The sequence below is a fragment of the Sapajus apella genome, unplaced genomic scaffold (assembly GCF_009761245.1).
Source record: "Sapajus apella isolate SASKATOON/1434 unplaced genomic scaffold, GSC_monkey_1.0 scaffold11, whole genome shotgun sequence".
Lineage (NCBI taxonomy): Eukaryota > Metazoa > Chordata > Mammalia > Primates > Cebidae > Sapajus > Sapajus apella.
Genome location: NW_022436951.1, coordinates 504,379 through 531,937, shown reverse-complemented (window position 1 = coordinate 531,937; position 27,559 = coordinate 504,379). Strand labels below are relative to the sequence as shown.

At 38.1% G+C, this 27,559-nt stretch overlaps 1 protein-coding gene and 1 pseudogene across 1 annotated transcript in view; one reads left to right on the top strand and one right to left on the bottom strand.

The window, feature by feature from the left end:
- Positions 1 to 27,559, top strand: part of GHR (growth hormone receptor) — a 300,742-nt gene that overhangs the window by 23,228 nt on the left and 249,955 nt on the right. The gene's annotated exons all lie outside the window — the stretch shown is intronic.
- Positions 20,579 to 24,911, bottom strand: LOC116552208 (annotated as a pseudogene).

Genomic DNA, 27,559 nt, shown 5'->3' with positions numbered 1-27,559 from the left:
GGCATGATCTCAGCTCACTGCAACTTCCAACCTCTGCCTCCTGGGTTCGAGCAATTCTCCTGCCTCAGCCTCCCAAGTAGCTGTGATTACAGGTGACCTTGACCATTCCCAGCTAATTTTTCTACTTTTAGTGGAGATGGGATTTCACCACGATGGACAAGCTGGTCTGTAACTCCTGACCTCAACTGATCCACCCACCTCAGTCTCCCAAAGTGCTGAGATTACAGGCATGAACCACCATGCCTGACCCAAGTGTCTTTTCCATGACTTCTTTTTCTTTGAGTAGATACGCAGTAGTGAGATTGCTAGATCAAATGGTAGTTCTGCTTTTAGTTCTTTAAGGAATCTCGACACTGTTTTCCATAGCAGCTGTACTAGTTTACATTCCCACCAGCAGTGTAAAAGGGTTCCTTTTTCACCACCTTCATGCCAACATCTATTATTTTTTGATTTTTTAATTATGGCCATTCTTGCACTAGTAAGGTGATATCTCATTGTGGTTTTAATTTGCATTTTCCTGATAATGAGTGATGTCGAGCATTTTTTCATGTTTGTTGACCATTTGAATATCTTCTTTTGAGAATTGTCTATTCATGTCCTTTGCCCACTTTTTGATGGAATTGTTTGTTTTTTTCTTGTTGATTTATTTGGTTTCCTTGTAGATTCTGGATATCTTGTAGATCCTGGTTATTAGTCCTTTGTTAGATGCATAGTTTGTGAAGATTTTCTCCCAATCTGTGGGTTATCTGTTTACTCTGATTATTATTATTATTATTATTTGCTGTGCAGAAGATTTTTAGTTTATTAGGTCTAATTTATTTATTTTTAGTTTTAGTTTTTGCATTTGCTTTTGGGTTTTTGCTCATGAATTCTTTGCCTAAGCCAGTGTTGAGAAGGGTTTTACTGATGTTATTTTCTAGAATTTTAATTATTTCAAGTTTTAGATTTACATCTTTGATCCATCTTGAGTCGATTTTTATATAAAGTGAGGGATGAGGATCCAGTTATTCTTCTACATGGGGCTTGCCATTTATCCCACCACCGTTTGTTGATTAGGGTGTCCTTTCCCCACTTCATGTTTTTGTTTGCTTTGTCGAAGATCAGTGGCTGTAAGTAGTAACCTTTATTTCTGGGTTCTCTTTTCTGTTCCATTGGTCTATGTGCCTATTTTTATACCAGTATCATGCTGTTTTGGTGAATATGGCCTTATAGTATAGTTTGAAATCAGGTAGTATGATGCTTCCAGATTTGTTCTTTTTGCTTAGTCTTGCTTTGGCTATGTGGGCTCTTTTTTGGTTCTATATACATTTTATGATAATTTTTTTCTAGTTCTGTGAAGAATGATGATGGTATTTTCATGGGAATTACGCTGAATTTGTAGATTGCTTTTGGCAGTATGGTCATTTTCATAATATTGATTCTGCCCATCCATGAGTGTGAGATGTGTTTTCATTTGTTTGTGTCATCTATGATTTCTTTCAGCAGTATTTTGTAGTTTTCCTTGTAGAAATCCTTCAACTCCTTGGTTAAGTATATTCCTAAGTGTTTTATTTTTATTTTTGTAGCTGTTGTAAAAAGAATTGAGTTCTTGATTGACTCTCAGCTTGGCCATTGTTGGTGTATAATAGTGCTACTGATTTGTGTGCATTGATTTTGGATCCTGAAACTTTACTAAATTCATTTATCATATCTAGGAGCTTTTTGGAGAAGTCTTTAGGATTTTCTAGGTATGCAATCTTGTCACTGGTGAACAGTGACAGTTTGACTTCCTCTTTTCTGATTTGGATTCCTTTATTTCTTTCTCTTGTCTGGTTGCTCTGGCTAGGACTTCCCAGCACTATGTTGAATAGAAGTGGTGAAAGTGGACATCCTTGTCTTGTTCCAGTTCTCAGGCGGAATGCTTTCAACTTTTCCCTATTCAGTATAATGTTGGCTGTGGGGTTGTCCTAGATGGCTCTTACTACTTTGAGATATGTGCCTTCTATGCCGATTTTTATGAATGTTTTTTATCATAAAAGTATGCTGGATTTTGTCAAATGTTTTTTCTCTGTCTAGTGAGATGATAGTATGATTTTTGTTTTTAATTCTGTTTATGTGGTGTATCACATTTATTGACGTGGGTATGGTAAACCATTACTGCATTCCTGGTATGAAACCCACTTGATCATGATGTATTATCTTTTTGATAGTGTTGCTGGATTCAGTTAGCTACTACTTTGTTGAGGATTTTTGCATGTATGTTCATCAGGGATATTACTCTGTACTTTTAGTTTTTTGTTATGTCGTTACCTGGTTTAAGTATTAGGATGATACCGGCTTCACAGAATCATTTACTGAGGATTCCCTCGTTTTCTATCTTTTGGAATAGTTTCAGTATCCGATTCTTCTTTAAATGTCAGATAGAATTCAGCTGTGAATCCATCTGGACTTGGATTATTTCTGTTGGCACTTTTCTTTTTTATTACTGTTTCAGTCTCACTAATTGTTATTGGTCTGTTCAGAGTTCCTGTTCCTTCATGATTTAATGTAGGAGGGTTGTATATTTGCAAGAATTTGTCCATCTCCTCTAGATTTTCTAGTCTGTGTGCATATAGGTGTTCAAATAGCCTTGAATGGTCTTTTGTATTTCTGTGATATTGGTTGCAATATCTCTCATTTAGTTTCTAATTGAGCTTATTTGGATCTTCTCTTTTCTTGGTTAATTTCACTAATGGTTTTTCAGTCAATTTTGTTTATCTTTTCAAAGAGCCAGCTTCTTCTTCCACTTATCTATTTTTGTTGTAGTTGTTGTTGTTTCAATTTCATTTAGTTCTTCTCTTATTTGGTTATTCCTTTTCTTCTGCTGGGTTTGGGTTTGTCTTTTTCTTGTTTCCCTAGTTCCTTGAGGTGTGACCTTAGATTGCCTATTTGTGCTCTTTCAGACTTTTTGATGTAGGCATTTAAAACTATGAACTTTCCTCTTAGCATCAGTTTTGCTGAATCCCGTAGGTTTTGATAAGTTGTGTCACTATTTTCATTCAGTTGAAAGAAACTTTAATTTCCATCTTGATTTCAATGTTGACCCAAAGATCATTCAAGAGCAGATTATTTGATATCCATGTATTTGTATCTTTTTGAAGGTTTCTTTTGCAATTAATTTTTATTTTTATTCCACAGTTGTCTGAGAGGGAACTTAATATGATTTTGATTTTCTTAAATTTACTGAGACTCATTTTGTGGCCTATCATATGATCTGTCTTGGAGAATGTTCCATATGCTGGTGAAAAGAATGTATATTCTACATTTTTAGGTAGACTGTTCTGTAAGTAGCTGTTAAGTCCATTTGTTCCAGGGTATAGTTTAAGTCCATTGTTTCTTTGTTTACTTTCTGTCTTGATGACATGCCTAGTGCTGTCAGTGGAGTACTGAAGTCCCACACTATTATTATGTTACTGTCTACCTTGTTTTTTAGGTCTAGTAGTAATTGTTTTATTAATTGGGAGCTCCAGTGTTAGACGCATATATATTTATGATTGTGATATCTTCCTGTTGGACTAATCCATTTATCATTATATATGTCACTCTTTGCCTTTTTGTTTTCCCCCTTGTTGCTTTACAATTTGTTTTGTCTGATGTAAGAATACCTACTTCTGCTTACTTTTAGTTTCCATTTGTGTGGAATATCTTTTTCCACCTCTTTACCTTATGTTTATGTGAGTCCTTATGTGTTAGGTGGGTGTCCTGGATACACCAGATACTTTGTTGGTGGATTTCTCTCTATTCTACCATTCTGTGTCTTTTTAAGTGGAGGATTTAGGCCATTTATATCCAATATTAGTACTGACATGTAAGGTACTGTTCTATCCATCATGGTAGTTGTTGCCTAAATACATTTTTTAGTTATGTTATTGCTTTATAGGCACCCTTCTTAAAGCAGGTTCTGTTTTGGTGTATTTCAAGGTTTTGTTTCACAATTTAGAACCCCTTTAAGCAGTGCTTGTAGTGCTGATTTGGTAGTGACAAATTCTCTCAACATTTGTTAGTCTGAAAAAGACTTTATCTCTCTTTTATTTCTGAAGTTTAGTTTTGCTGGATACAAAATTTCTGACTGACAATTATTTTGTTTAAGGAGGCTAAAGATAGGACCCCAAACCCTTCTGGCTGGCACAGTTTCTCCTGAGAAATCTGTTGTTAATCTGACAGATTTTCCTTTATAGGTTACCTGATGCTTATATCTCACAGCTCTCGATTTTTTTCCTTTGTCTTGACTTTAGATAACCTGATGACTGCATGCCTAGGCTGATTATCTTGCAATGAATTTCCCAGGTGTTCTGTGAGCTTCCTGTATTTGGATGTCTAGCTCTCCAGCAAGGCCAGGGAAATTTTCCTTAATTATTCCCTTAAATAAGTTTTCCTAACTTTTAGATTTCTCTTCTTCTTCAGGAACACCATTTATTCTTAGGTTTGGATGTTTAATATAATCCCAAATTTCATGAAAGCTTTGTTCATTTTTTAAAATTCTTTTTGCTTTGCCTTTGTCTGATTGGGTTAATTCAAAAGTCTTATCTTTGAGCTCTGAAGTTTTTTCTTCTTCTTGTTCTAGTTTGTTGCTGAAACTTTCCACTGTGTTTTGTATTTCCCTAAATGTGTCTTTCATTTCTAGAACTTGTGAATATTTTTCTTCATGATATCTATTTCTCTGGAAAAAGTTTCATTCATATTCTGTATTGGTTTTTAAATTTCTTTAAGTTGTTTTTTGCCTTTTTCTGGTAACCCCTTGAATAGCTTAATAATTTACCTTCTGAATTCTTTGTCTGAAAATTTGGAGATTTCTTCTTGGTTTGGATCCATTGTTGTGGAAATACAGTGATCTTTGAGTGTGTTATAGATCCCTGTCTTGTCATATTACCAGAATTGCTTTTCTGGTTCCTTCTCATTTGGGTAGACTATTACTTAAAATTGTTCTTTTTTTTTTAATTGTTTTTTTCTTTCTTAAGAATCAGACTTTAATGTTTATTTTAGCCTAATTTGAGCCTTGGTGCTTGTAGGGGTGAAGACTCTGTATAATTAGTTATAGGGTCTTTGTGCACTGATTTTCCCCAATGCTGATTTTAGTAGTTACGTTCTGAGTGTGTGGGTGAGTTCACTGTCTCCTGTGAAGATGGAATAGCAGGACCTTGAAGCTTATGTCCTTCTCTCATATTATGCAGTTTATTTACTTATTTATATTTTGGTCTTTTATTTACTGAGTTGATGGTTCAGGCTTTAGGCCAATTTTGGTGGTATCCCTGGGCAGGCACCGATTGTGGCTAAGAGAGGTGTGTAGATGTGATACCCAGTGGTGAGCCGATCACAGCCTTGATGAGGGTGGCTGGAGGAGCTCTCAGGTGTGCTGAAGTTTTATTGGAGTGAAGAGTAGGAGCTCCTCAGTTCCCCTGACAGGTCAGCAAGAAAGCTGTTCACCTCACAGCCTCATTAGTGTTTGAGCTATTCAGATTAGACAGGCAAACTCTTTTCATCATTTAGCATTCCTATGAATGTTGTTGTTTCAAGTAGGGAAGAATTGTGACTCTGCATCTCATGCAGACCTGAATCTGGGGTGTGCTCCTCTTGTGGGGCTTCATTTACCCTGGAGGCTCCAGAAAGGCTGTCTACAGGTGTCTCCATGCTGCATTCCTGTGAGGGAAGCCCCAGCTGTGGTGGAGTGCCACGGAGGACTCCTTTTCCAAGGCCCATCATGATCACAGAGACTGCCTGCCTGTTGGGGTATAGATACAGACTTTCCCTACTGCACCCAGCACTGCAATTGTGTCTCTGCTGTGAGAAACTACCCACTAGCAGAAAGATCTGTAACTCCTACTATTCAGATTGTTTTGTCCCACATAGTGATTCCTTGATGTGATGCTCTCCCCTTTCCTCTAGGGATGGGGCTTCCTGAGAGCCAGGCTGCAGTGATTGTTATTGTTCTTCTAGCCACCCAGTGGAGTTACCAGGCTCATGCTGGCAAATGTCTGCAAAAGAGACCTGTGATGTGATCAGTCTTCAGGTCTCCTAGCCATGGATACCAGCACCTGCTCTGGTGGAGGTGGCAGGGGACGGATGTAGACTCTGTGAGAACCCCTGGTTGTAAATAGATTTACTGTGCTGGCTTTCTTGAATGCTGGTTATGCTAGTAGTGAGGTGAAGTTGTCATGTGGACAGACTCAGGACCTCTGGTTAGCCAGGATTTTGCAGGTAGTGGTATTATCTGTTGTTTTCTCCTTCCTAGGAGCAACATTATTTTCATGAGTATGGCCTGAAGTGATTGGCCTCCAGCCAGGAGGTGGTGCTCTCAAGAGAGCACCAGCCGCATATTAGCAGTGGGATTTGAACTTGCCCTGGGTTGGCCCGGGGAAGTATTCTGGTTTCTTAGGTGATGGGCAGGCCATAAAGCATCCAAGGGTTTATATCTTTTGTGTTTGGCTACCAAGGCAGGTAGAGAAATACCATCAAGTGGGGATAGGATTAGGTGGGTCTGAGCTGAGATGCTTGTTGGGCTAGGCTTGCCGCAACAACTGTGTGGATGGGGTGGGGAATGGTTTTCAGGCCAATGGGGTTGTGTTCCAGAGGGGATTATGGCTGCCTCTGCTGTGCAGACTGGTTCACCAGGGAAGTGAGGAATAGCCAGTAGTAAAAGGCCTTACCCAGCTCCCGCAAAGTTGATGAGGCCAGTCTCACTCCTGCAGTGCTGTGTTAACAGTACTGAGTTTAGATCCAGGCAACCTGTGTGTGGAACTCAGTCTTGCTCCAGGCCATACACTTCCCCACTGAGAATCTGCCCACAATGACAGGTGACTGGTGCCTGTGCTTCTATCTGCTGCAGTTCCCATTCACCCATTGGATTCTGTTCAAGCTGGTTCATACCCACTCAAAATTATCACAAAATTCAGTTAGTAACTTCTTTCACCTTGTGCCCCCTCCCTAATTCTGCTGGTTCCCTTTGCAAGATATAGTTAGGGATGGCTTCCCTGGGCTTGAGCTGGAGACTGGGAGTCCCTACAAGGCTCTTCCTGCTGCTGCTTCTACTTTTGTATTCCATGCAGCTCTCTAAATCACCTCTAGGTAAGGTTAAATCCTTCTTTCATGATCTGGATTTTCAGATTCCCCAGTGAGGATGTGTGTTCGGAGGCAGGATTTCCCCTGCTCACACTTTGGGAACTCATTGCTTTTTGCCTGTCTTACAGAGTTTGCAGCAGTATGTCACTTCTTTCAAAGCATCTGTGAATTCTTTCAGGTTTCCTAATATGATCCCATGGTGGTTCTTGAAAAAAAGGTTCACAGTGTGAGTCTCCACACACTGTTCTATCCATCCAAGTGGGAGATGCATGTTTGCCCTGCCTCCTATCTGCTGTCTTTCTTCCATCCCAATTCTTTTCTTTAGAGAGCTGAGATTACCATCTTTTGTTTCTTCTGACTTAGTTCTATTCACTAACATTCCTCTCTAACAAGTAGATTTTTGAAGTTTCATGGAAATTTATTCCCAATTTATATGGAAATAATTCCCAATTTATATGAAAAGCTTATAAAGTGATTCATTAACCAAGTATTTACTGAGGTGCTGAAAGTGTACACTGGTGCAGGAGGGACTGGCAAGCCCTTTGCCTTCATGGAGATTATTTTCTATTGTAAATGTTGCGTGATAGTCACTAGATTTAGGAATGAAGAACTCCAGCATGAAACACTGACACTTCTGCTGGAGAAATATTTTACAAACTATGTATTCTGAAGCCTAAACTCCAGTTTATTAGTAAAGGAGTAGCACTGATACTAGAATTTTGGTATCAAAATGTTGGAATAAGAAGTCAGAAGACTTTGATCTGTGTTCTTTTTCTCCTGCTAGCTTTAATCTCTGGGCTGCAGTTTCCTCATTTATAGAATAGGTTTGACCAGATTAGTGATCTTCAACTTTGGCTGTATGTTAGAATAATTTTACTCTTGAAAAATTAAATTAGAAATTTTGGGCTGGGTGCAGTGGCTCACACGTGTAAGCCTAACACTTTCGGAGGCTGAGGAAGTTGGGCCACAAGATCAGGAGTTTGAGACCAGCCTAACCAACGTGGAGAAATCCCGTCACTACTAAAAATACAAAAATTAGCCAGGTGTGGTGGCTTGTGCCTATAATCCCAGCTACTTGGGAGGCTGAGGCAGGAGAATCACTTGAAACGGGGAGGCAGTGGTTGCAGTGAGTCAGATCGCACCACTGCACTCCAGCCTAGCAACAGAACAAGACTCCATCTAAAAAAAAAAAAAAATTAGAAGTTTCACTGGGTGAGGAGGAAGGCAGAGATATTTTTGAAGCTCTCAGGTGATACAATTCTGTTTTAAGGTAGGACTAAAAATCATGGGACTATATCAGAGGTTCTAATTAGAAATCTATAGGTTAGTTTTCTCAGGACGTGGGTATAGTGCTTAAATGTCTTTTAAATTTGTTACCAACGTGGGGAAAAAAAAAGATTTCCAGCTTCTCTTGAAAATGGAAATATTAGGCAGCAGTTGGGCTTATGTTTCTGAGTGGTAAAAATTAAACAAAGTAAACCAGTTTCCACTTTATTTGTTCCTGTTACCTTCCTGGCTCTTGAAGGCATTGTCATTTGTAAAAACTAAACTAGATAGTCTTTAAAGTCTCCAATTATTTGAATTACTTATTTTCACAGCTGGAAAAGAGATGGTAAACAAACTATACCTTTATCTATAAGCTAGTTGGTTTGTGAAATCAAAGGGAACTTAATCTTTGACTATGGAAAAATCCCAGGGTCCAGTGGAAGGGGAACTCCATCTCATTAATAGCAGAACTCCACACAATGCTATGGAAAAGACACCTACCTGGGGTTAAGAGGGAAGGAGATGGAAGAGGACTTCATTCATTTTCCGGGGATTTTTAATGAAGCTTTCTCCTCTTTCATTATTTCTTGTTTGGGAGCTGGATCATTAGCTGGGATCTGAGTGGCTTTCCCCAGGGAGTAAAAAGGTGATTAACAGAGGTTTTGCTCACTTCTTCCTGTGAATTGCTGTGGGAAGCGTCCCAGGTTCTTCCCTTCCCTTCTCTGTGGCTTTCATCTTTACGGCTTCTTGCTATGTCTCTCTGAGAGCAAGTGCCTGGGTGAAGAAGGCTGAGTGTGTGGTTTATTGGCAACTGCCTGACATTGAATTTAATTGGTTATATTTGAATTATTAGAATTTTATAAATTTAAAATATGCACTGGAATTTTGCAGGACTTCTTACCCAAATTGAATAATCCTTTGTGCCTTGTTAAATTTTAAAAAGCCACACTATCAACATTATGACATATGGTATATAAGATGGCAATAATAAAAATAACACTTACTATGCACTTTATGTGCCAGCAGTGTTCCAAGTGATTTGCATAAATATCAAATTTGTTCCACACAATTATCCTATGAACTAAATGTTATTGTTTCCTAGTTTATAGGTGAGGAACACAAAGACTCAAAGCAGTTATTTGATTTTTCTTCTTTCAAAATTACGGGAAGTGAGATACATTAACCTGTATAACCAGACCTTTGTTAACTGTTTCTGGTAAATTCCAATGTGCACTAATTTTCCAAAGACAAAGCACAGTATTATTACATGAAATATTATTTTTTTCCAGTCCCTCAAGGTGCTTACCGGCTATATTGTTACTGTCTTTTGATATTGTTTATATAGGTGGATTACAGAATTTTCATGAACATAGTAAAATATTGACTTTATCTAAGATTATTGCCTATTCTTACCCCCTGCAAAGTAAAAAGTTCAAAATAGCATTAGTAAGGCAACCAAACTACTTACTAGCCACATGAACTTACTAGCCTCTCTGCCTCAGTTTCCTTGTTGGGAAAATGGACAATATCTAACTCAGCTCATAGGGATATTTCTAGAATCAGGTGTAATATTCAATAAAAATATTTTTCATTTTTCCTAGAAGATACCCATGTATATCTTTGGTACTGTTGTATTCATTGTGAGGTAGAACATAAAATGTTTATTCTTTTGCTTAGGAACAACTATCCATAGAGATTTTTCCATTTTAGAGATGTAATCCCATTAAAGGCTTTTAGATTGTTTAGACAATGAGAATGTTTTGTCTCTCAGAACTGAGGCTGAAAGTTGATTTCTTTCTCTCACTTGTTCCCAGCAAAGCATCCTTCCATGCTATCACCAGCTAACTGCTGCCAGGCTCTTTTCAGTGCAGATGGACAACATGATGGATTAGTTTCTCTTGCTGAAGTCATTTCTACTCTTCATTGCTGAAAGATTGCTTATCTGTGTGCTCAGCTTCTTGAATAAGTTGGCACAGTCAGTGAATCTCCCCTTGTACAGTTCATACTAACTTGTCAGTAAGAGACTTACTGGGTGCAAGAAGGGAGTCGGGGAACAATAGCTTTTGCCTGCTAAGCAATCTAAATTATGAGTTGAGCCTTTCATTCATTGCTATATGTGTGGTTACATGCTTGTTATTAACTAACTGTTAATGTTTATGTGAAAAATAGCTGCCTTTTAAAAAGAAAAAAACTGAAAACAGGCATCCACATTCTTCTCAGGTCTTAATCCCTGGGTGAGTGGGTATGTGCATATACATATCTATATACATGTATATGTAAATATAAATTTATATACATGTGATGTATGTGCATACCTAGTGTAACAATGCTATATATGATTCATGCGGCAAATTCAACAAGTACAACAGTAATAAAAAGGCCAGGGAATGTAATCTTCTCCACTGAACACTTCCGATGCCCAAGAAACTTACTTGTCTTTCATATTGTGGGATAAAATAAAGCTTTATTTTAAAGTAGCTTTCACAGATCTTTAAAAAGAATTTTTTTTAGAGACAAGGTCTTGCCCTGTTGCCCAGGCTAGAATGTAGCGGCATGATCATTACTCACTGCAGCCTGGAACTCCTGAGCTCAAGTGATCCTCCTGCCTCAGCCTCCTGAGTAGCTGGGACTACAGATGCAGGCCACTATGTCTGGCTAATTTTTTTTCCATATTTTTGGAGACAGGATCTGGCTATGTTGCCCAGGCTGGCCTCAAACTTCTGAGGTCAAACAATCCTTCTGCCTCTGCCTCCAGAGTAGCTGGGATTACAGGCATGAGCCACTCAGATCATTTTGGGTTGCATGTATAAAACCAATATTTTAAAACTCAGAGCAATATTTTTAATCCTTGGAGTAACCTTATGAAGATAGTAAAGAATAAATGCTCTGAGATCTATAATCTCTACTATTTTAAAGATTTATAAAAAAATAAGAGTTTTTGTTTTTATAATTATTTTATGTAGTTATAGTAGTTTTTTATAAATGTATAAATGCATTATTAAATTTTAATGTTTTAAAAATTTACTTTGGAGCTTTATTTTGGCTTTGAGATAATTTTAAGTCTTTTAAAGTTTACTTGTTAATACAAGTTTCAACTTGTATTTGGTCAAACTCAATTAATGAAAATTTCTGCTTAAATGAGAAAATTTTACTTTCAACTTCTTCAGGATTAACTTGAAAGAAAATGTTGTTCAACTCAAGAAGCTATACATATTACACCACCAAATGCCTGATTTCTGGCAGTAAGAAATTAGTTTTTTTGAATACATCTACCTTAGCATTGTATATACTTCTTCCATTTTAAAGGCTAAATGCCAGTTGTTACCTGTGTTTCAGTCACAGATTTTTACTAAACTTTGCTCCCTAGTATAAAACACAGAATGGGAATTTGCAGTGTAATTATGAAAAAATTCCATTTGTTTCGTATAGTAAGAGCCTATAAGCAAGGTAGAGATGATTAACTGAAGAAATTGAGTGATAACATCTAAGCTGAGAGCCCATTCAAGAATCCAGTCCCATTCACAATAGCTGCAGAAAGAATAAAATACCTAGGCATCACAGCTAACCAAGGAGGGGAAAGACCTCTACAACAATAATTATAAAACATTGCTCAGAGAACTTAGAGATGACACACACACACACAAAAATAGAAAAACATTCCATGCTCATGGATAGGAAGAATTGTGAAAATAGCCATACCACCCAACACATTTTACAGATTCAATGTTATTCCTATCAAACTACCAGTGACTTTTTCCACAGAGGCAGAAAAAAACTTTGTAAAAATTTGTATTGAAAAAAAAATAGGCTCAAATAGCTAAGGCAATCCAAAGCAAAAAGAACAAACCTGGAGGCACGATGTTATCTGACTTCAAATCATACTACGAGGCTACAGTAACCAAAACAGCATGGCACTGGTACAAAAACGGACACATAGACAAATGGAACAGATTGGAGAGTCCAGAAATAATGCCACACACCTGCAACAATCAGAATCTTTGATAAAGTTGACAAAAACAAGCAATGGGAAAAGGACTCTCTATTCAATAAATGGGGCTGGGAAGCTAGCTAGCCATATGCGGAAGACTGAAGCTGGACCCCTCCTTGCACCATATAAAAAATCAACTTGAGATAGATTAAAAACTTAAATGTAAAACCTAAAACTATAAAAAACACTAGAAGATAACTTAGGAAATATCATTTTAGACATAGGACCTGGCAAAAATTTCATGACAGAGATGGCAAAAGCAATTGCAACAAAAACAAAAATTGAGAAATGGAACCTAATGAAACTAAAGAGCTTCTACACAGCAAAAGAAACTATCAACATAGTAAGCAGCCTACAAAATGGGTGAAAATATTTTCAAACTATACATCTGACAAAAGTCTAGTATTTAGAATCTATAACAAACTTGAACAAATCAACAAGCAAAAAACAAGCAATCCAGTTAAAAAGTGGACAAAGGATATCAACAGACATTTTTCAAAAGAAGACATACATGTGGCCAACAAGCATATGAAAAAATGTTCAATATCACTAATCATTACAGAAATGAAAATCAAAACCACAATGAGCTACCATCTCACAAGTCAGAATGGTTATTATCAAAAAGTAAATGAAAAACATGCTTATGAGGTTGTAGAGCAAAGGGAATGCTTATACACTGCTGGTGGGAATGTAAATTAGTTCAGCAATTGTGGTAAGCAGTTCGTTAATTTGTCAAAGAACTCAAAATGAATTACCATTAGACCCAACAATCCCATTATTGGATATAAACCCAAAGGAATAGAAATCATTTTACCATAAAGACATATGCAGTATGTATTTTCATTGTGGTACTATAACAAAGACACAATAACAAAGACATGGAATCTAAATATCCATCAAGAGTAGATGGGATAAAGAAAATGTGGTACATACATACCATGGAATACCATGCATCCATAAAAAGAAATGAGATCATGTCCTTTGCAGCAACATGGATGAAGCTGGAGGCCATTATCCTAAGTGGACTAACATGGAACAGGAAACCAAATACCACATGTTCTAATTTATAAGTGGAAGTTAAACATTGAGTACATATGGACACAAAGAAGAGGACAACAGACACTGGGGCCTACCTGAGGGTAGAGGGAGGGAAGAGGATGAGGATTAAAAAACTGCCTATCAGATACTATGCTTATTACCTGAGTGGCAAAATAATCTGTACACCAAACCCCTCTGATGTGCCATTTACCTATATAACAAACCTGCACAGTATCCCTCAACTTAAAATAAAAGTTAAAAGAAAAAAAAACTATTAATTAGTGTGATGCTAGGACAATGTTATGATGCAGGGCTATTTTTTTTGTGTTTGCCAGTAGGGCTTGAGAGTTGATAAATAAGCCCCATGGTCCTAATCCACTAGTGATGATTTTCTAGCCTTTGAAATTCAAACTACTGCTCCTCCACTTTGAGAGAGACTGCATGAGAACTGGACCCAGCCTGGGGCTTTAGACACCATGGTTGAAATCTTATCAATTTCTAGCCATATGTTGTAGACTGAATGTTTGTGTCTTTCAGCTCCCCAGATTCATAGGTTGAAGCCCTAACCTCCACTGTGACTGTATTTGAGATTAGGGCCTGTGAGGTGCTGGTAAATGTTAAATGAAGTCTTAAGGTTAGGTCCCCAATCCTACAGAGTTGGTGCCTCTTATAAGAAGAAGAGACACCAGAGTTCTCTGTCTTTGCTATATGAGGACATGGTGAGAAGTGGCCATCTGCAAGCTCAAAAGAGAGCCCTCACCAGGACCTGAAGTGTCTGGCACCTTGATCCCGGACTTCCCAGCCTCCAGAACTGTGAGAAATAATTTTTTTGTTGTTTAAATCACCCAAATTATAGTATTTTATTATGGCAGCCCAAGCTAACTAATATACCATGTAAGCAGGTTACTTAAATTTACTAAATATGTAAGTTACTTAAAATTTCAAATCCTGGTTCTAACTATACTAATCATCACTTTTACTAGCTAACACATTACATTTTCTTCAACTTGCAACATGTTTTTGTTGTGAGTTTTAAGTGAAATCACTGAAGTACTTTGCTTATCATACTGCTGACCCATAGTAGGCACTTAATATCACTTGAGAGGCTCAAAGAGGATCCCATGTTCCCAAATGTGTCTTAGGACCCTCAGCAGCCCAACATACCACCATTAATCATGCTTTGCAGATGAAGAATTGAAGTCTTCTTGTCTCTGAATATCTGGGATATGCTTTCATTCCTAGGATGAACATTTTCCTTCTTTGCCAATAAGGAAGAAAAAAGGACAGATGTGATTTATAAGGGTAGTTCTAGTAAGTGAAGGGTGGGTCCTAGCAAAGGAGGACACAGCTGCCCCTTGTAATAGTAGAGGGAGGGAAGGAGGCAGGCTGGCTGTATTTTGCCCATCTCAACTCCAAACCCTATCTGTTTATCACAGTGGACCTTTCTTCTGAACTCTGACCTCATTATTTCGTTCATTATCCACATAAAATTCATCAATGTTCTCCAGGGCTCTTAGAATAAAACTTTATCATTTTTCCAAAAAGCCACAAAGTCTGACACCTGTCTTCCTTCTTCCAGCTTCACATCAGAATCCTCCTTTTTGGCAGTAGCCACACTGATCATCTTCCAGGTCTCCAAACTCAACATTGCTTTCCATTGTGAGCTCCTTACATCATGACTGTCAGCCCAACTGTCATTTCTTTGTGGAGGCCTTCCCTGAACCCTGAGACTGGATCATATTCCTGTATCATGTGCTTTCATAGCACCATGAATGTCTCCTTGGTGGCCATCAGCAGCAGCATAATTTTCTGTTTATCTGTTTGACTGTTTCATAAATGTTTGTCTTCCTCCCAATAGTCTGTCAGCACTTTTGGAGCCACTTGTGTTTTGCTCCTGATTCTACCTCTGCACAGGATGTTTCTTAGTATTTATGGAAGGGGACATGAAGAAAGAAAAAGTCCAAAGCATGAAGATTTATCCAGTGAAATTGAGGCCTGAATATCCAACTTTAGGGAAGCCAGCTGCTAGCAAGACAGACTGGTAGGGACTAGGTGAGGAGAATGGAAAAAAGCAGGGAATGAGCATCACTTTCTTCAAGATTTTGCTTCTGGAAGACCCCCTCCAAGTAACAGATTCCAAAGAGATTGTGGATGTTCTCCCTCTGTTATCGAGTCTCCTGTCCTGTCAGAAACATGGTACCCAGAGGTTAAAGCTGCTGCATAAGCAAGTTATCATGAAACTGTTCCAGGACAGGTATCAGAAGTGAGGTCTTAAAAAATGAGTATTAAATCCAATGTTCACCCAGATACATTTCCAACCTACTTATGGACACTGAATTTAACAATGGAAGCAGAAGTTACTCTGTTGAGGATTTATTTGAAATGTTGGTTTTCTCTTGTCCATCTGATACAGCTCATAGTTTGGTTTTCTATCATTAGTTTGATTATCATGTTTCTCAACTCAGACTCTCTGTGAGTCAGAGATAAGTTTAATTTTTCAGCATGGCCATAGGAATGATGAAGTCATACCTCATTAACATGAAGCTAAGCAAAATTTAACAGTACTTCTTTAGGATTCCTTTTTTACTTTTCTACACAAAAAGAGTTGTAAGGGGAAAACAAAAACTTTAGATTTGAGTAATTGCCTTAATTCAGATATAGGTTTAAACCATTTTGTCATAATATGTAAATGAATGATTACTTTTTTCCCCACAGGTCTATTTACATAATCTCAAATTTGAGATTATTTGAAATCTCATATTTGAGATTTACATAATCTCAAATAGATGAGATTATTTAAATAATTATCTTATATAAACATGAGGTTACTCATTATTGAAAGCAATTTTCTTTTTTTGTTTCTGGTTTCTTATGTTTTGAGAGTGAGCCTTTTTGTTTTAAATATTTGACAACAAAATGCATGTGTGCATGTGCATGTGTGTGCATGTTTGTATATGTGTGGATATGCATATTTAGGAAGGTCCTCAAATCCAAAAATTATAATTCAAGATTGTAATGTCAGCACTTCCTATTGCATAGTTTTATAATGGGGATATGTAGTTATGCATTAAAATGCAGTACTGAAATGGAAAATCAGTATGTGTTAAACATGAATGAATTAGTAATTATATTAATATCTGAATGGGAACTAGCATACAATCTAACTTAAACTTTTGAAAAATAAAAAAATTCCAGAAAACAATTCATGATAACTTGGTTTAAATATTACACTGATAAATATTTCAAGAATAAGCTATACAAAATAAGGAGGTAGATTTATTATTTTAAGGCTCATACTAAAATATTGTAATATTTACTTAACCTTTTCTTTATTTAATTTAGAATAAGATTACTGTCATCTCTCTAACCATTTATGTAATAATGTTTTATTTACTTTTCCATTAAAAACTACTGAGATAAATAAGGAGTCCTGGTGAATGAAATATAATTTACTAAGCAGGGATTTTTTTAGGTGAAAATTAATCATGTCCTGCTATAAATGTAGATTCAGGAAGAAGCTGAATAGACAAGCTCTATGATTTAGTCAATGATACGACTTCAGGGAAAATGTTTTTTTGCCTTATTGGCCATATCTTTTAATACTTGCATTGAAAATAAAATTACATCCCAAGATTATGAGGGTTGTGAAATTTTATAATTAGGTATTTAAATCCTAAATTGATTAGCAGCAGTATAAACATAGAAATGGATTTTGGGTTAAATCTGAGACCTATTTTTTTGTACTAAAATTTGCATGTAGATGACAATAGGTAAATCAAATGTTTTCCTGGAAAATTTTCAAATGGGACAGATAGTCATCTTTCTGGAAATATGAAATAAAGGGGAGTGGTAGTGGTTGGACTATAAACCTCTTTGGAGACCTTTTAATCTTTAACTGTAATTTGTATGTTTTGTCATCATTGAATCTTCAAAACAGAAAATACCTTAGAAATAATTTAGTGTTACCCTGTTGATAGTACCAAAAATACCAAAGTCCTCAGAGTCACATAACTTGATTCAGTCAGAGCTGGTACTGGAGGCTCAGTCTTCTGATTTCTAATTCAGTTTGCTTTCATTATCTACTGCCTGCTGCTGACTCAGAGCTCCTCAGTTATCTGCAAGTGGATGTGTTTACTGAGCATTTATGATGTATGTGTACTGCTCTCAATGAGAAGGATGTAATGGTGAATGGGAGCTTACTTTCTAACTGAAAAATTCGTTTTCTTTCTGTGTTCCAATTGAAAGTGTCCTTTTGCTTTATCTGAAGCAGAAAGTTGTAAGTTTGTTTGGTTTCCTTTTGAAGTTTTAGAGAATTGGCAGTGGGCTCATGTCATCAGAAACACATACATGCAACGCTCAGATGCACTGTGTGAATGAGCCCTCTAGAAGGTGGTATATTATGGAAAGGAAGGCAGCTCAGAAAGAGCGGACAAAGTCAAAAGGAAAGAGAGAATAAACAGGCAAGTGCAGAGCAGAGGAAAAGTAGAAGGGTCATGAATCCATTCTGCAAGTGTGTGCTGAGGAACTGGAAGAAGGAAAATGACCAGGGAAGTTTCTGCCATGTTACCTTAGTTTTGTTAAGGGTATAAAGGGATTGAAGAGGGTTTAACTAGGCCATCCCCAACCCTAGGTCATCCTTAGAGTCCTTGGCAGAACTAATACTCTAAATTATGAATGGCTGTGTGTGCACACCCACAGGATGCACTTACTAAATCTACCGTTATGAGTGTCTTCTGTCTTCTCCACTACAAAGAAAGGAAGGAAACGTGACCCTCTTTTCCAGATTAGAAATAACTAGGACATAGTAACACAAATGAATGAATTACATTGTTTGAAATAGTGCACTGGAATATATTTATTTGGGGGCAAATCATAAAGAAATGAAAAAGGAAGAGATTCTCCTTTGAGAAAAAGTTGGTTTTGTATTGCCAATTGAGCAACCCTGTGAACATTCTAAAGATAAAGAATGATTATTCTGTAAAGTGCTGGGATTTCTGGTACTATGTGACTAAGACTGGTTCCTTGTTGTCTAAGTCACATTTAATGAAAAGCAGAGGGGTCCCCTGGTTAGGAACTAGCATCTGAGTCGAGTTGACATGTAGAATAGCTGGGCCCAGAGGCTGCTGTCGAGTTGACAAAGCCAATACAGTGTATTTGAACAGAAAGAGTTTGATTTTCTTCTACTGAATGTGATGATCTTGAAGAACAGATTTTTGTGTGTGTGAACATAAATCTTTTTTTTCAGTTATTACCCACCAGTAAGAGAAACTTAGGTTCATAGTTTTAGCCCTTGACACAAAGTGAACTAACAGGCAAATTTATATCTGTCAGATACAACGAATGGACTAACATTTTAAGTTCAGGCTGTCTTGAAAGCTTGCAACATACAAGATATTGCTGTGTTGTCTCACGACAGCAATGGATGACTAAGTAGAAGTTGTGAAGTGTTTTTAATAGCAGGTGTTTTCTATAGTATGTTGCTGGAAATCAAGGTTTATAAACATGGTACATGTTCGGAAACGAGTTCTATACTTGAAAAGTCTAAACACACTGATTTAAGAGTGCATATGTTATAGTCTCAAGAGGGGTCAATAATCCATATGGACTAACTTAATCTCTGAGTAGCAGATATGTTTGTAAATATAAAATTATATTAGACATTAGCACCAGTGCAGAACATGCTTAGTGTCACAAGATCCAAAACACCAGCATGTTTATCCATCATTGAAAACAATTACCTCCTTCCTAAAATGTCAGAATAGTAGGTAACTGAGATTAATAAATCTAATCCAAATGAGTAACTCTTGTAATGTACAATTTCTCTTTTAGAAGTATATGTGAGAACCAATCAGCTAAATAGAAATGTTTAAGATTGAATATGTCCAATATTTTTAAAACTGGACATTACCATATACAGGTAGAATATTTCTAAAAGTGAAGTGATGAACGATTCTTAAAACATTTTTTAAAATTCCTTCCCTGTTTATCAATAAATGTGGCAGAATAAAAGGCAATCCTAGAAAGCTGTTTTTATTTATCATTCTCTCCACGTATGTTTTAATAAGTGGTGATGCTCCCATTAAAGGAATCCATTATTAACCTAATTTTCTAATGGAGGAAGAGGGAAAAGATAATTACTACTTTCTGTGGAACAAAGACTCAGCTTAGGACCAAATAATAGCAATCTTGGAAATTTAGAAACAGTAAAGATTTTTGGTTTACATTTCATGGATGGTGCAGCTGTTCCAACCTTATAAAGTAAAGCTGTCTGCTTCCCAAATTCCAAAAATTAAAATACTCCCCCACCTCATCCTACCAACCAGTGCTTTTTTTGGTTTTTTTTTTTAACAAGGAAGGGTTAAATGGTTGCTGATTATGGATGTACCATTTTGATTCTGGGACCTCTCACACACAGAAATCATACCAAATGACCAGACACTTATTTTACAGAACAGTTTAAATATTACACATTGGCCAAATCAACTTATTCCACCCACCATGGTTATGGGGGGACCCATGCCTATTAAACTACTTTACTTAATGTATATACCCACAATAAATAGCTTAAACGACTTTCACCAATAAGATGTGTAGTTTAGATTTTAAAATGGGAAAGTCATGCATTTAAAAAGTAAAAATAGTTGAAAATGTAAATCATTATAATTTGAACCTAATAAACTATGAAACGAGCAAGGTTAATGAACAAATGTGCTTTGAATTTGTTCAAGTGCTGATATTTCTCTATATAAGGATTTAGCATATATATAGAACAGGTATCATGAGAAGTGAAAAAAGATTTTTCTCCAAAAATGAAAATATTAAAACTAAGTTAAAATACATATAGATAGTATTCCACACAGCATAAATTTGACAAATCAAAGTTTAACATGTCCCAGTTGACCATGTATGAAAATGCAAAGCAGGTATTCAAACCAATATGTCCAATATTTAAAACCAGTTTGTAATTGGGGGAACCTCTAAGTCCTTAATTAAAAAACACAAATGAAGTGAAAGCTTTAAACTGTTTACACACTGTTCACACCTGTATTTCAAGTTTGGAAAGGCATATTTGCAAGCAGCAATACAAAAGTATTCATGAAAAATAGATAATCTCTGAAAATTATGAAAACATCCCTGCTACTAATACATTTCTAAATACAAAACTGATTACCATATTTGTTACTTCTGTGTGGCAAGAGAAGTTCTTTTTTTTTTTTTTAATTTCGTAGTCATTTGGAATTCTTAAGCATGCAAAAGATTTTAATAGAAGGGTTCACAAAGGAACCAGGGTTGTCTTATGGCATCCAGTTAAGCCAGAGCTGGGAATGCCTCTGGGTCATCCACATCAGGAGCAGAAGCACTTGACTTGTCGGTCCTGCTGCCACAGTTTGGGCATCCACTGCACCCGCATCCACCTTGTCCTCCCCTGCCACCACATCCTGGGTGGCAAGGTCTCCAAAACTGATCTCCAGGTGAGACGTTATATATCTATTTGCTGGCTTCTGGAAATGATGGTCCATAACCAAATCTTAAGCATGAGCCTCTTCACTCTGATTTATGAAGAACAAATCCCTTCTTCCCCTTCCCATAGATACCTTCATTTGGTTTTCAGATGTTAGATTCTACTTTTGCCCAGTCCTTATTTTGAATAGCCTCCACTCATCCAAAGTCATCTCTTTGGAACCCTCCTCTTTTACCTCTTCAACTTCATTCTCCTTATTTTCAGTATCTGCTATTGATGATGTTCTTCACCTTCAGATGTTTCCTCAGTCACATTTGATTGATCCAAGTCACTGCAATTATAAGATATTTGTTTCTGAGGCCTGGCGTGGTGGCTCACACCTGTAATCTCAACACTTTGGGAGGCTGAGGTAGGTGAATCATGAGGTCAGGAGTTTGAGACCAGCCTGACCAACATGGTGAAACCCTGTCTCCATTAAAAATACAAAAAATTAGTTGGGCATAATGACCAACACCTGTAATCCCAGCTACTCGGGAGGCTGAGGCAGGAGAATTACTTGAACTCAGGAAGCAGAGGTTGCAGTGAGTCGAGATTGCACCACTGCACTCCAACGTGGGTGACAGAGTGAGAATCTTCTCAAAAAAAAAAAAAAAAAAAAAAAAAAGATTTGTTTCTGAATGTATTTTGGGGATTCTGTTAATTCATCTTTGACAGTTCCCTAGTTGTGAGATCCGCTACCTCCCTGTTTGTCCTTGATGCTTCAGTCCACTGTAATGTGAAAAAGAAGATCTATCTTCCACTATGCCTATCAAATTCATGTTTGCCACGAGAATCAAATTCATCTCCTCAGCCCATACCATGTCCACAGCCCCCTCGGCCTCTTCCAAGATCACCATGACCTCGAATAGGTCAGTCAATAATCGCTCTCTCAACTGAAAATTTGCCTCCTTCACCCTTTTCTTCAAGCAACTTTTCAAATTTTAGTTCACAAGGTGGTCGCCTTTCTGGTCTTCTGTCAGTTATTTTCTTTCACCCTGAAGTTGTTGATCAGGTCTTCCAGCTCACCTTATTCCTTCCATTTTTTTTTTGTTGTTGTTGTTGTTGTAACCTTTAGGGAAGCTTTATTCTTTGACTCCTCTATCTAAGAAGGGGGCTGTTAGTTGCATCTCACCCAAATGGAATATGATGGGAATTGGGGGCTTGAGTTGTTTGGAGAAGGAGTTGTCGATCTTAGTAGATAAATAAAGCTGATGAGTGGTATCCATCAGTTCTTGAGAACTTGGCCATACGGACTAGGGAATGGTCAGAACAGACTCATCAGAGATCCCCAGAGCTTTACAATACCAAGGTTCAGGAGGTATAGACAGTAAGGAAAAAGGCCATTTCCTATTTCTGTCCATTTTAGGTACAGTAGACAGTTAAGGTTTTTTGTTTTACCTGGCAAATTTAAAAATTTTAAAAATTACCTAGGAAATTGAAAGCTTACAAACATTTGTAAGTTAATTGTTGAATTGCTACCCCAAGTGGTTTCCTTATTACCTAGTCACCACCACCACTTAACCAGAAATACCAGAATACATGGTTCAACCAGAATTCAACCAGGCAGATAACCTGCCTGTGGCTCAAGCAATCATCAGAGTTTTAAAAAGCAAAATTAAGCATAAAAGACCTTTCCCCAAATAGCATCATTACTATTTAGCTTTGTATGACCCATTCCTCAGAAAGCCACATTCCATTTCAGAAAACATGACCACTTAAGGTACAGTTAAAGCCCTTGCCTTTAGGTGCTTACTTTTTGTTTTCTTTAAATTAGCCTCTGAAATGCTTATCATATTTTGTGCTGCATTGCTGAAAACTGTAACTTTTAAAGACATAGGCCTAATCTTTATAAAGGAGGAAGAAAACAGCAAAGAAGTGTCTCATTTGGGAGGCAGAAAGTTATGACCAATACTAGAAGTCTTCCTCTTCCTTGTTATTCAACAAGATGTGGTGTCGCATAAGGTATGAGTTGGAAATGAAAGCTACACCACATTTCTTGCATTCATAAGCCCTCTCCCCAGTGTGGGTTCTCTGGTGCACCGTGAGGCTCAGCCTCTGTCTGAAGGCCTTCCCACACTCATTACACGTGTAAGGTTTTTCTCCATTACGGATTCTCTGATGAATAAGTAGGTATGAGCTGCATGTGAAGGCCTCCCCACATTGATTACACACATAAGGAAGATCTCCACTGTGAATTCCCTCGTGGACAATAAGGCAAGAGAGTTGACTGAAGACTTTCCCAGATTCACTGCAGCGTGAAGTTCTCTGGTGCATAATAAGGTGTGACAACAACTAAAGTCTTTCCCACACTCTTTATACTCATATGGCTTCTCACCAGTATAGCTTCGCTGATACACAATAAGATTTGCACTATGGGTAAAGGCTTTGCCACAATCGTTATAGGCAATGGGCTTCTCCCCACTGTGGATCCTCTGATGGACAATGAGGTTTGAGCTCCAAGTAAACATTTTCCCACACTCATTACATTCATAGCATTTTTCTGTAATGTGAACTTTCTGGTACCGATCAAGTTGTGAACTAAAACCAAGGCTTTCTCACATTGACTGCACTTAAAGGTTTTTTTCTAAGGAGTGGATTTTTTGATGTACAATCAGATTTGAACTCTGAGTGAAGGCTTTCCCACATTTTGAACAAACATAAGGTTTCTGTCCAGTGCGGATTCTCTGATGCACAACAAGGCTTGCACTCTGAATGAAGGCCTTCAAAGGGTTCCTGACATTCAAAGGATTTCTCCCCAGTGTGGATTTGCTGATGCACAAACGAGCTTTGCACGCTGCACAACGAGGCTTGCACTCTGAATGAAGGCCTTCAAAGGGTTCCCGACATTGAAAAGTTTTCTCCCCAGTGTGGATTTGCTGATGCACAACGAGGTTTGCACTCTGACTAAATCCTTTCCCACACACACTTTATGTAAAAGGCTTTTACCCAGGCAGGGTTTCATAATTTTTAACAGTGCCAGAACTAAGGCTGTATTTTCCCTGAGATTTCTTACATTTCTGATCTTCCTCTTCTTTGAAGCTTTCAGGTAAGTGACAGTCATTCACTATCACTTGTCTGAAATCTTTCTTTTCTCTCTTTATTCTCTGCCTCTTTAACACATTTCCTTTATCACAAGCTTCTCCTAACTCAGGTCCTTGAGGATCAGCTTTCTGGATTCTTCCTGCTATGATGAAGGGTTTTTCAGCTTCCACACATATCTCCGTTTTTGGAACCAGTAACTGTAGGTTCTTGGTTCCAGCCAGCACCTTTTCTTCCTCTTCTGATCCATCAAGGCCTGTCTGAAGACCCTCCCGGGACCTAGAATTTGATGTTCTCGGAGTGCATTTGTGGGCTGGATGCCTGACCTGGGAAGTTTTCTTCTTCCTACTCCTTTCTCACCTTCACTGGAGCTAGGGCCACGGCTTCTCTCAATTCTGCAATCATCTTCTCTGCTCAGCAGGTAAACTCTAGTAACTGGGAGCTGCCCAGCAGAGCTCAAACCCCAACTAAGTTTTATGTTTCAAAAGCTTCTTCTTGAATTTCTTCCCACGGCCAAGATGAGTATTGCCTTACCTGGCAGCTGAGGGGCCCGATCTGAGTTCACTGGCTCTGAAGCTGGCGGACGGGGACCCCAGCTCCTACTGGCACGAGAACAATGACCCTTACTTATTCTTTATTAAGCGCCACGAGGCGGCTGCGTCTTCTCTTCTCGTCAACCATGCCAACGCTGGGGGGCGCAGCGGTTTTGGGGGTCTTTCTGGCACTCCTTTCGCAGTTGTTTGCCTGCCACTTTGGAGTTGGTCTGGGCCAGGCCTGAGCTGCGCAGTTGGCCCCAGGGCCCCCAACGCTGCCCCCAACGGCTTCTTTTTTCTTGTTGTCTGCTGCCTTCAGCATAAGAAGTCCGATTCGTCGTCAAATAACTGGTCGAATTGGTGTGTGACCACGCAGCCGAAGCCTTCCTGTAAGTGCCCAGGCATGATGGTGGCTCGTGGCGGGTTCCTCCACGGATTGCCGCAAGCCGCACCGAGCCAAGAACGCCTGCTTCAGTTCTTCCCACAAGATCGAAAGACAGATTTTTAAAAATCTATCTGTAAATGTCAGGCCAGGTAAATTTCAAAATGAATTTTTAAAGTCTCTAAAATGGAGTTATGTTTAATTATGACTTTATGACAAATTAAAAGATAATTCTAGATAATATTATTTTAAAAAGAAGCTTCTTTTGTTCTGGGAAAGGGAAATAGTTTGGAAACTTTGAGATAAGACCCTTATTGTCTATTTTATTACTTACTGCTAACAAACTGCATTCTCTCACTCTTCACTGGAAAAGGTGGGTCCGGGGAACTTATGAAAGCCTAATGGGAAGTGAGAAAAGGAAATTATTTCTTATATTTGTATGTGTACAAACAGTGGATAAAGGATGAAGTGTAGTGGTGGGGTGGATCATACATACACATTAGGATAAAAGGGACAGTATAATTATTCCCACTTATAGAGAATGAGATCCAGGCTTCACATTTTCACTTCTCGAATATTCCACTTTGGCAGAACAATGTACTATCTGCGTCAGCCTATCCCGGAGATGTCCTGGCAGTGGGAGAGGACCTGCTTTCTCCTTGCTCTGCTCCTACAGTTTGTCTCTGCCAGTCATGTCTGAGCCTTTTGTCTCAGTGCCTCACAAGGCCTCTTCCACTGACCAGGTTTCAGACATCTTCTCAGAACCTTCATTCCCCTGACAGTGGGACCACCCAATCACAGACCCTGGGTAGTGCGAAGAGGAGGGCAGACTCCTCACACTCAGAGGGCCAGGACTCTCTTGGCCTCACTTCCTGTGACATCTGTATCACCCAGACAACTGTGAAATTGAAACCAGGTACTGGTGCCAGAACAGAAGCATAAGCTGTGTTTCTCAGACTTGGACCTGGGCTGTTCTTTATTTTCTGGATGTTTACTGATTTTTAGAAGCATATGGGCTTCTTTCTGTGAAGTTCCTAGGGGCCCTTACTGAGTGTGGGGACAGGTATTCATTTTGTCTTTCAGACATAGTAAATATATGGGGGATGTGTGTGTTATGTGTGTATACACACACACACATACACACACACACATCCTGCATTGTTTGCTTAGAATCATGCCTCACAATTATTAACTGCTTTTTCTTCCTTCACCTCATCTAATACACCAGAATATTTCAGTTAGCCAAAGGTGGGAATCCAAATTCATATTTGTATTACCAATAGATTTCCCCCAGAATCTTGGGGTATCATATCATCAGTAACAGTTGAATGCAGATGTTCTATTGTTGTGTCCAATGCTTGCTTCATTCATATGAAATTTGACTTTTGGCCATTCAAAAAGCAATCACTGCCTTCTTGTTGATTAGCACTAATCACCACACACTCCTTCCAATAATAAATTTTCCAGAACAAAAATTCTAAACTTACAGATTAGCTTGCTGCAGCCCCTAGCCCTACACCAAAAGGATCTTGCTTTTCATAGGGTCCATTATTAAACAGAAGTGTTCCCCTTAGGGCTCTGGCTCTATGCAGTGCTCAGGTGTTTCTTATTCAGCTGAAGGATTAATGAATTTAGTTTGAATCTAAATTTGGAGTAAAAAATGCCACTCAGAAGAGCTGCTTCTCTGACTGCATTGCCTTCCAACCTTCTTTTCCATCTTTCCTTATTACTGTACATCATTGAGGAGTTTATTCATTTATAGCTTTTATGATCTGATTGTAATTATTTTGAAAAAAATTTCGTTATACTGGACCTTTTGGATTAACTCCTCCAAATTTTCTTGTGAGGATACAAGTCACTATTTACACTATGGTAAACTGCATGCAAACATCTGAGTACCTTTCTGTTCCTGCCTTCAGCTGGGCCAGCCCTAAGCTGGAATAGCCTGTACTTCGATGTTTTTCTGAGGAAGTACATTTTTCCTTTTCCCTCAGATTCCTGGTGCGTGGTATAGTACTTTTTTGAATTGCTCTTGTTCTGGCAACAGGTCAACTGGCTCTCGTGGTCCTTAACATTTCAGGTAAATACTTCCAACAGTTGTGACTGGAAGGAACCCAAGTCAACTCAAGGCAGCCACTCTATGTTCAAGATGCCATATTTTGAGTGATTTTGTCCTTTGGTTAGTAACTTTCAAAAATATGAGTACTGGAAAGAGAGGCTACTATTTGAGGAATTAATGGAAAATCAAGCAGTTTTTGATATACTAAGATACTCACTTATGATGCAAGGAGTGTGATCATTGACCTTCCCACTTACCTAAACATTATGCTGTCAGAGCATGTGGATAGGTAGCATGGCTTAGTGGTTAGCATACACAGAAAAGCCCAAACTGCCTAGTTCGAATCCCAGCTTCATCATTTGCTAGCTATATAATCTTTAGTAAGTTAGTTAACTTTTCTGTGCCTCAGTCTGGTTTTCCTGGGGATTAAATGAATTTATATTTGTTAAGTGCCTAGAACTGTAGCTGGTCTGTAACAAGTACTATAAGTCTTTGTTTAAATAATAAATAAAATGTTTGGATTGTTCAGGTGGAAAAACAGGGGTCTTTAGCAGCTTAGGAGTTTTTCTGAAGTGACAGAATCACTTAATGGCAGAAACAGCAATGTTAACATTGCCCAGAACCCTAATGGAGAGCTATAGCTCTTAAGAGTGATGTGGGGGAAAATATATTAACAAAA